This window comes from Mauremys mutica, chromosome 7, assembly GCF_020497125.1.
Source record: "Mauremys mutica isolate MM-2020 ecotype Southern chromosome 7, ASM2049712v1, whole genome shotgun sequence".
Classification (NCBI taxonomy): Eukaryota; Metazoa; Chordata; order Testudines; family Geoemydidae; genus Mauremys; species Mauremys mutica.
Window position 1 is genome coordinate 113014232 of NC_059078.1, and position 10084 is coordinate 113024315.

Here is a 10084-nt window from a genome sequence, read left to right on the forward strand (position 1 = left end):
CAAGACTAAACATGCCCAGTTTTTTAACCTTTCCTCATAGGTTAGGTTTTCTAAGCCTCTTATCATTTTTGTTGCTGTCTTCTGGATTCTCCCCAAGTTTGTCCACATCTTTCCTAAAGCATGGCAATCAGAACTGGACACAGTGCTCCAGCTGAAACTTCACCAGTGCCAAGTAGAGTGGGACAATTACCACCCATGTCTTATATACAACACTCGCCTTAATATACCCCTGAACAACATTAGCCTTTTTTGCAACTGCATTGCATTACTGACTAATAGTCAATTTGTGAACTACTGTAACCCCCAGATCCTTTTCAGTTCTACCACCTAGCCAGTTATTCCCCAGTTTGTAGTTGTGCATTTTATTTTTTCCTTCCTAAGTGTAGTACTTTGCATTTGTCTTTATTGAATGGCATTTTGTTCATTTAAGGCCAGTTTTCCAATTTATCAAGATTGTTTTGGATTCTAATCCTGTCCTCAAAGAGTGCTAGTAACCTGTCCCAGCTTGGTGCCATCCACAGATTTTATAAGTATACGCGCCACTCCATTTTATCCAAATTGTTAATGAAAATATTGAATAGTACCAGACTCAGGACATAGACAGAGAACCATTGATAACTACTCTTTGATTATAGTCTTTCAACCAGTTTTGCACATGCTTTAGAGTAATTTTATCTAGACCACATTCCCTTTCGTTTTCTTATAAGAATATCACGTGGGACTGTGTCAAAAGCTTTACTAAAATCAAGATGTAAGATATAACCAGGAGACAAAGATCCTATGTCTTCTTCACAGACTCCTGGTATGTATTGTGGGGCGTCTGGAGGAACATGAACCTAAACCATAAGATCCAAAGGTAATTTTCTTTGTCCAAGTTGCAACTTTCATTGCTATCTGTCATCATGGCCAAATGACTTAGAAGAGTTATGATTCTTCTTGTTTTGGCCTGGCTCTATAGACAAGTTTCTTCCTCAAAGCAAAAGGTAACTGGTGGCCAAAGGAAAACAGTGCCTGCAGGCAGCAGTTTGGGCCCTTCTTGTGTTTTTAATTTTTTTAATCTTCAAACAGTTGCAAATTAATGTCCCCCTTTCTTGTGCACTAATGCTAATCAGCTCAGAATATTCAGTTCCATATTCTGACCCAGCTGTGACTTCCTACATACCTGTGTTTAGGAAAGCAATTAGTTCAGAAGAGGTGTGTGTATCTGTGCGCGTACTGCAAAAGTGAAATATCACAGGCTACCGGCCCCAACTCTTTAGAGGAATGTCAGCCTTTAACTGGAATGACATATAGCATAAATTTGATCTCAGAAGATATTTGATTTCAATCAAGCATTCTGATTTCTTAGTGTGATCAAGAAAAAGAGATCATTTTGTATGCAGTAGAGGAGGAGGAGGAGGTGTGTACAGAGTTTAATTTCCTAATTAGGGGTCAAGTCCAAGTTCCTTTCTGTTGTTACTCCATAGTTACTCTGGTAAACTCCCATTAGCTTCCATAGAAGTGTGTGTGAATAAGGACTAAGTAAAACCAATGTAAGGACTTCAGGCACTAGATTTTTTTTTATTACTGTGAGATCTCACAGGCTATAAGAGCTTTGTTATATCTCATTGCACGTGGTGTCTTTTGAGAGGATTGTTCAGTTGGGAAGGGAATATCTACACAAGTAATTAGGTTTAAGAGAAGGGGCCAGATCCCCAGTTCCAGTCTAGTTTCAGTTGGTATAGGACTTAGGTTGACGTGGAAGGAAAGGGGATTCTTGGATTAACCTGGTGTTGAATTAGTCCCCAGTTTGTCTTAGAATAGTCCTGCTACTATGCCCACTAGAGTGGTCCCTTACAGACCACTCCCCTGGATGGGGATCACAAGAGTGCACTACACTCTGACTCCACCCCTCCTACCTGCAGCTCACTCAATCTGCCTGAGGGGAAGCGGATGGTGTAGAGCAGGGGTAGGCAACCTATGGCACAGGTGCCGAAGGTGGCACGTGAGCTGATTTTCAGTGGCACTCACACTGCACAGGTCCTGGACATTGGTCTGGGGGATACTGCATTTTAATTTAATTTTAAATGAAGCTTCTTAAACATTTTAAAAACCTTATTTACTTTACATACAACAATAGGTTAGTTATATATTATAGACTTATAGAAAGAGACCTTCTAAAAATGTTAAAATGTATTACTGGCACACGAACCCTTAAATTAGAGTGAATAAATGAAGACTCGGCACACCACTTCTGAAAGGTTGCCGACCCCTGGTGTAGAGGCTCTGCTGGCTTTGTGCCACCTGAGGATTTTCCTGACCAGAGGTGAAAGTAAGCCAGTAGGGTCTGGTATGGCGTACCAGCAAGTGCCAATATCGCTGTGCCGGATTGGACCAGCTTCCGAGGTGATTTAAAGGGCCCAGGGCTCCAGCCCTGCGAGAAGCCACGGGCCCTTTAACGTGCCACTGGAGCTCCGGCAGACGGGCTCGGGCAAGGATTTAAAGGGCCCGGTGCTCCAGCCGCTGTGGGGAGCCCCAGGCCCTTTAAATCCCCGCCAGAGCTCCGGCAGCCGGCTCCCGCAGTGATTTAAAGGGCCTGGAGCTCCGCGGCAGCCGGAGCCCCAGGCCCTTTAATTCGCCCCTTAGCCCCAGGGCTCCCAGCCGCCTCTGCAACTGGTAGCTCTGGGGTAATTTAAAGGCCCTGGGGCTCCCAGCCACAGCTGGAGCCGTAGGGTCTTTAAATCTTGAACAGCCCCGCCTCTTCCAGCTGAGGCCACGCCTCTTCTGATTGAGGCCACACCCCCAATCTGGACTCCAGCATACTGGAGCATACTCCAGCATACTTTAAGTTACTTTCACCCCTGCCCCTGACATCAAGGGAATTCCAGGTTTCTCTCTTGGGGCATCTCTCTGTTCCCTTTGACTCAGCAGATCAGTGAAAACTGGACAATGTCAGGGCGGCAGCCTCCAGCCTGAGGTCTTGATCAAGACATTAACTCCTCGCAGTGGGTCAGTTTCCTCCATAAACCAGAAATGTGTCTGTTTCATCAACAAACAACAAACATTTCACTTTTAGAGATGAGGTGAAAACTAAGAAGATATCAGAGCTGGGAAATCATCTCATCCCAAAGTTTCACAATTGCAAAGTAGCTTCCCGGCCTGTCATGGGTAAGGATATAATTAAAAATGAGGGCGTAGAAGCCAAACAAGTTTTATAATCTAAACTGCACATATAAAGAGAGAAATCAAGAAGTTACTTCATAAGATTCCTCCAGTAGAGTCTATAGCCAGTGAAGGTACCCCAAGTGGGCCTTATTGTGCTATCTGTAGAGCCCTGCTGGATACACATCCACAATAATTAACTTCTGTCCGACCTGCGATCCTCACTCCACCTTTTATATGTATCTGCATCAGCACCCTTTCTATCTCACCGTTAGAGCCCTGCACAGATACAAACATTTGGATCTGCATCCGATCTGCAAAGATGGTAAACAATACAACCACATCTGCACAAACGGATATCTTTGGATTTGCAGGACTCTTAACTATCAGCTTTCCATTGGAATCAATGTGGAGTGGTGCTGGACAACTGATATTACAGTGTGGCCCAATGCATGCAGGACTGGATGACTGATACATTTCCAGGACTATGTTAACTACTTATTTAGTCCCAGAAACAGAACTAACTGACATGGATTAGTCAGAGTAGCTGATTCGTTGAAGCACTGGTCTGCTGACCACCAACTGAGCATCCTAGAAACTCAGCTTGCCTTCTGCTGCCGAAGGTTCAGCATGATACATTGATGATACATCCACCGTGGAAGAAGTCTTTCTCACAGATATCACCATTTAATTAGAAGATTAGAGACATTTCTGAATAAGGATCTCAATCACACAGAAGATTCTGTGCATCTGATTTTCAGTAGCTTTGTTCCAGCTAAAATGGGGGAATGGAGAAAGAAACCACACCATACAAACTGATAATCATTTAAATAGAACAGCTGAATACATTCTGTGTTCTAGACCCATCTCTGGCACTGATTTGCTGCGTGAGCTCAGGTAATTCACTTAAGCCTTTTGTATGTTTCCCTAGCTGTAAAACAGAGTTAATTATACTTATTTACCTAATTGGAAGGAGTCTTGTTGGATTAATTAATGAGTGAATAGTGTTTTGAAGCCATAAAATGCTACGTGTTATGCAATGAATTTAAATGGTGACATGCAGCTGCGAAAATGCTCAGTGCGCAGTGCTGAAGGTGACCTCAAGGCATTTCCTGGTCCCTGGGCTGTCCAGTTTGCACTGCTCCAGCAGCGCAAAGAAATCAGATGAATGGTGGTTACTAGATCCTGGTAAGTCTGACACCCATATGTTCAAAGTCAGCTTCTGGTTTTGTTTTTTTCCTGAAGTTTTATCTCCAAAATACCCCCCTCTACTCCCCGTGGTATTATTTTTAGACCTGCAGCCCAAGCCTTGCCAGCCCAAGACAGTTGACTTGGGCTCTGAGACTCACTGCCTCGGGTCTTTTATTGCAGCATAGACATACTCTAGAGGCCGAGAAAGGTTTATCTCTTCAAATTTACCATCTGCAAGAATAAGTTTTCAGAGAAAGGGGCCAGGATGTCTTTCCTTGTTGTGAGTGCCAAAATCATGAATCTTCACACACGAGAGATGCTCTCCTTGAAAAATAAAAGAGGCTTCAGTCACAATGAAATACAATTTCCCCCACAAATTTCCCTGTCTTGACTGAATAGAATGCCCCTAACTTGGCCTGTGACAGCCCTGACTGAGTTTCTGTGTTATGTTCAAATGGGCAACAGCTGAATTATAACGTTTTTATCACTCTTCAGTGTTAAAACTTAATAAAGTATAACTATTTAAGACAGGGCTCACGTTTTTGAGATACTGTATAGCAAGCTCAAGTGTATCTTGCCTAAACATGGCCTGCACCCCCTTTGAATAGCTCATATTCACTGCTGTACCATCTACATTCAGGCCAACCAATGTTGATTGGAGTTCTTCTCTCCTGATCCTCACAACTCCTAAAGCGGCTGTTATTCTTATTTGATACTATCATCTGGCTCAGATCCCAAGTCTAATGTTTCAGTGAAGATAACGGAAGTTTTCCCAGTCCATGTCTACAATTACAAGCTTGCAGCTGTACTGACACAGCTGAGGCACTGTAAAAGCGCTCATGTAGCCCCGTTATGCCGACGGGAGGGGGAGCTCTCCCATCGACATCATAAAACCAGCTCGGTGAGTGGCATAGCACTGTCACACTGTGCTTTTGTTGGTGAAACTTTTGTCAGTTAGGCAGAGGTGGCTCCAGGCACCAGCACGCCAAGCGCGTGTCTGGGGCGGCAAGCCACGGGGGGGCGCTCTGCCGGTTGCTGCGAGGGCGGCAGGCAGGTTGCCTTCGGCGGCATGCCTGCGGAGGGTCCGCTGGTCCCACGGCTTTGGCGGACCTCCCGCAGGCGTGCCGCCGAATCCGCGGGACCGGGGACCTCCCGCAGGCAAGCCACCGAAGGCAGCCTGCTTGCAGTGCTTGGGGCGGCAAAATACCTAGAGCCGCCCCTGCGGTTAGGGGCACAAGTGCTGACTTTCCAATGTGCCGGGGGTAGCTCGACCCCCAGCTCTGTCCAAAGCCCTGCCCCCACTCCACCCCTTCCTCCAAGGTCCCACCCCTGCCCCTCATCTTCCTGTCCCCTCTCCTCCCCCACCTCCACCTCTTCCCTCCTCAAGCATGCCGCCTCTTCGCTCTTCCCCCTCCCTCCCAGCCTTCTACATGCTGTGAAACAACTGATTAAAGCCATTTTTGGCCTGCAATTTGAAGAGTATTTCAAAATCTCTAAAACTGAAGCCATTTTTAATGGCTATACAAATGATGTTAAACAAGGTGGCAAACTTTTGGTTCTTCTTATGTTGCATTTTTTGGCAGAGTGCCTTTCAACTAAAAGTCTCCACCCCTTTCTCGGGCCCAGACTTCAGATTGTGCAGAGAGGTCTCTCTGCATGACCCTGCCATGATGTGAGAGAATTGGTGCTCGTAAAAAGAGAGATCTGGGTATGTAGGGTCTCATCGATGTGTGGATATAGGAGGCATGATGTGGTGCAGAATGTACAGGAAGTTTTTTCGAGATGGTTAATTTTGGATAATACAAATTACCTCAGCTCTTATTAGAGTTCATAAATTCTCTCAAAGGTTCAGTTGAGTTAGTTTGGAAGCTCCAGGGGTGTATAGATGCACCATCATATTTGTCTGAGTCCAGGTTTCACAAACTACTTTAATGATCTCTTGTACACCTCTAGAAAAACTGCCCTCTCTAAGTGAATGGAAGCCAGGGGTCTCCCCAGTATATACCATGGAGAAGAACATCCCCTTAAGGAACAATAATCCAGTGAATCAATTTTCTTCTGGGAGCTTCCACAGGAGACCATATCCCATCAATATCACCTTCCAAGACATAGCTGCATCACTTCTTTTCATCTCTTTATGTATCCACTTTACTTTTTTTTCCCTTCTATCTTTCTGTCTCATTCTCTCTTCCCCTGCTCATCCTCTCTCCTTCTTTTCCTTTCTTTATACTACTAGTATTTTATTTAACTTTCAATTTTGAAGTTTTAGGTATCAATTTAAGTAACCCACCAAAGTAGCAACAAAGTGTGGTGCATAATCCTTTTGGCTACAATATTGATATTGGTTATTTTTCTACGCCATGACATTTTTAATCCTTCAACGGGTGATCAGTGTTTTTTTTTGGTAGGTGTTTTGTAACCAAGTACTATTTCTGCATCTGTATTCTTCAATTTCTTTTTAAAAAAATCCTTATTTTGTAAATTTCCTGCTTTTTAAATGTTTATTTACTTCCTCGCGTTTGAATTTCCAGGCTTTAAAATGTTTTTTCTGTAACTACAATGTTCTCAACATGTGAGAATATTGTAGTTACAGAAAACACATTTTAAAGACTGGATGATAAATATAGGTTAAAGTTTTTTGCCTGAAGGTTTAAGGCTATGTCTATACCAAGGATCGGCAACTAGATTTTAGGTGTGTTGCAAGTAGGTAGCAGAAAATCAAAACTTTGGGGTACATACTACCCTCTGCTGGGAAGCTAAAAACAATGTGTGAGAAAATCCCTCAAATCTTCAGTGGGAGTGGGTGTGAACAGTGATTCTGCTGCATTTCCCATCCTGAATACCCAGTTGAGGAGTAGCTGCATTATGTGACATGCTTCTCTCAAACCCTGATGGATTTCCAAGCATCAATTCACTTAGCAGTTACTGCTAGATAAAAGTAACTCCCCTTATATTAAAACACAAACCCATTGCTCCAAGTGTAGATTTCTGTGAAGCCCCAAGTTAAGGGTGGTATATTAGTATGTGCTGCAATGGGAGAGATTCAAGAGCAGGACACAGGCCATGGGCTTCTGCATGTATGCTCTGGGTCTTTGGACATGTCCCAAAATCTGTGTGGATCTTGGCACATCTATGGGTTTTGTGGGTCAATCCCCTTTCTAGTTCCAGTGCTCCCTCAAATGAAACTATTCAGAAGAAACTTCATAAGATCCTTGCACAGTGTTCTACCTCCTATGTGGGAACACCTACACAAGAGTAGGATATGGCTCAATAATTCTAAGACCATTTTGACACACTAGTTGTTAAGTTCTATAAAAATGCCAGGACTCAACATAGCTGAATGGTACATAGAATTTGTTGAAACTGGTGAGTTAATTATCAGCTTAGTAATAAAACGGGGTTTTAATTAAATGGATGGTCTCACTTTCTTGACATGTAAGATTAAAGGCTAGGATATTTTGCTGAATGTATTTGTGATTCCTATGATATTGTATACAGTAATAGTATGTCATTTATATTTTCTTGTATTCTATTGCCTGTCATAGCTGTCATTTGTATCTTCCTTTTCCCCTGCTTCCCCATATCAAAAGTTTTCCATGGGATTTGGGATTACTACCCTCAATTCAGCATGCTGACAGTCTGTTCAATATTAGGAGGAAGATATGTAATGTCTTATGTAATATTTTGAGATGGCAGAAAAAGAGATTCACACTGGGCTCTGTCACCTCTACCCATCTTTTAACATGTAATTAAACTTGACAGTACAGTACTCCTCGCCCCTCCCTCCTGCCCTTGAAACGCCACAAGCCATCTGATTGCCGCAGCGGGAGGAGAGAGAAGGCGCTGATCCTCAGGGTCTGCTGGCGGGTGGGAAGCGCTGTGAGGAGGGGAGGGGGCATAGGGAGGCTGCCAGCTGTGGAGAAAGCAGGCAGCCAAATAACATAAGAGTGGAGCATTGCACAACTTTAAATGAGCATGTTCCCTAATTGATCAGCAACATAACAACGAAACAACGTTAACCGGGACGACTTAAAGTCAGGAGTTACTGTACCACAATGTATGTAGCAGTAGCTAATTTTCCATAGTTGACATTTAAATAATAAGGCAATGCACTAAGTAAAAAGTGCTAGGAAAAATTGAATTAAAATATTGTTCAGATCTCAACTTCAACCGCCTTTTTTCCCTTCCCTTTTTACCTCATAACGTATTAATCCTTCTGCTGTTAGTTATCTTTGTAACCGTAGAATTTAATAATGTACAGCACTTTGAGGACATATAGTTTGGAGAAATATGCTATTCAAAATAAGAACCTGATCCTGCAACAGAACCAATGAGACTTACTACTGTGACTTCAGCTAGATTGTAGAAAGTGCAATACTTGGTAGTACAATAAGCGTTTACAGGATCAGGTCCTCAGTTTGCATGCATCATTTTGTATTGGTAAGTATTCATACATACAAACTGGACTTGGTAGAGGCATTTGTTTTAGCAGTGAAATGCTTCACTGCTTCAAGCACTTCTATGAAGCCTTAGTTTCAACAATCCATCTACAAAATTGAAAATGTTCTTCGCCTTCAATTAGACCTTCTAGTCTTTGGCCATCCAGTAGACTATTTTTTCTGAACTGTTTTCTTTCTAACTATTGTCTGTTCAAGTTAAAGTGTAAGACAAAGGAATTTACAGTGTGTTTTGTATAGAGCCCAGGCGTAATGGTTAGCAACAAATTTATAAAAATAATCAATTATTGATTTCAGCTTATTGCATTCTTCTTCACCCACAAATCCAGGTCTGCCTAATTTTAGGTTGCTAAAACAGTAGACAGTAATAATATTTTACATTTGTCGAGCAGCTCAAAGAAGCCCAGAGCAGTTTTTTATAGATATGTAAAGTTACATGTGTAAACCTCAATGGTCTCTCTTACATGAGTAAAGTTACTTATATGTCTCTAGAGGATCAAGCCCTATATACTGCACAGTGGTGTTTTTCTTAAAAAAAAAACAAAAACAACAACAACCCACGAGTGGTAGTAAAATTTATCTCCATTTTTGTTTACATTCTAAGAATAAGGAGTATCACACACACTGCAGCATAGCAAATGGCAACACTTTTTAATGGTTCTAATTGTGCTGGTACATGTAATAGCATTGAATAGATTTTTTAAAAAGATATGCTTTAGATCAAAAGGAGTTATTTGGGGGTAAATTCTATGGCCTGTTTATACAGGAGGTCAGATTAGATGATCACAATGGTCTCTTCAGGCTTTGGAGTCTATGAATCTATTAAATGCAACCGTTTCTGGGGTGAAGGCAACAGTTAGGTGGAACAACTGATACACTGGGGAAAGATAGCAGCATTAGAGCAAATACCTTTTTACAGAAAGTGGGCTATGAGAGTTTAAACACACCATTAGAAAATTTCATGGATTTTAATCAACCTACACCTACTCTGTACTTTGGGACCTGGAAGTAAAAGATCAGGGTTTGGGGGGAGGAATAGCTCAGTGGTTTGAACATTAGCCTGCTAAACTCAGCGTTGTGAGTTCAATCCTTAAGGGGGCCATTTAGGGAACTGAGGTAAAAATCTGTCTGGGGATTGGTCCTGCTTTGAGCAGGGGGTTGGACTAAGTGACCTCCTGAGGGCCCTTCCAACCCTGATACTCTATGATTATTGGTTGGGTGGTAACATGTACATGATAACTTTGCCAGGCTCACTTCAACGTCCATGCAGCGAGAGCAGAAGGTGTCTTTGCCTG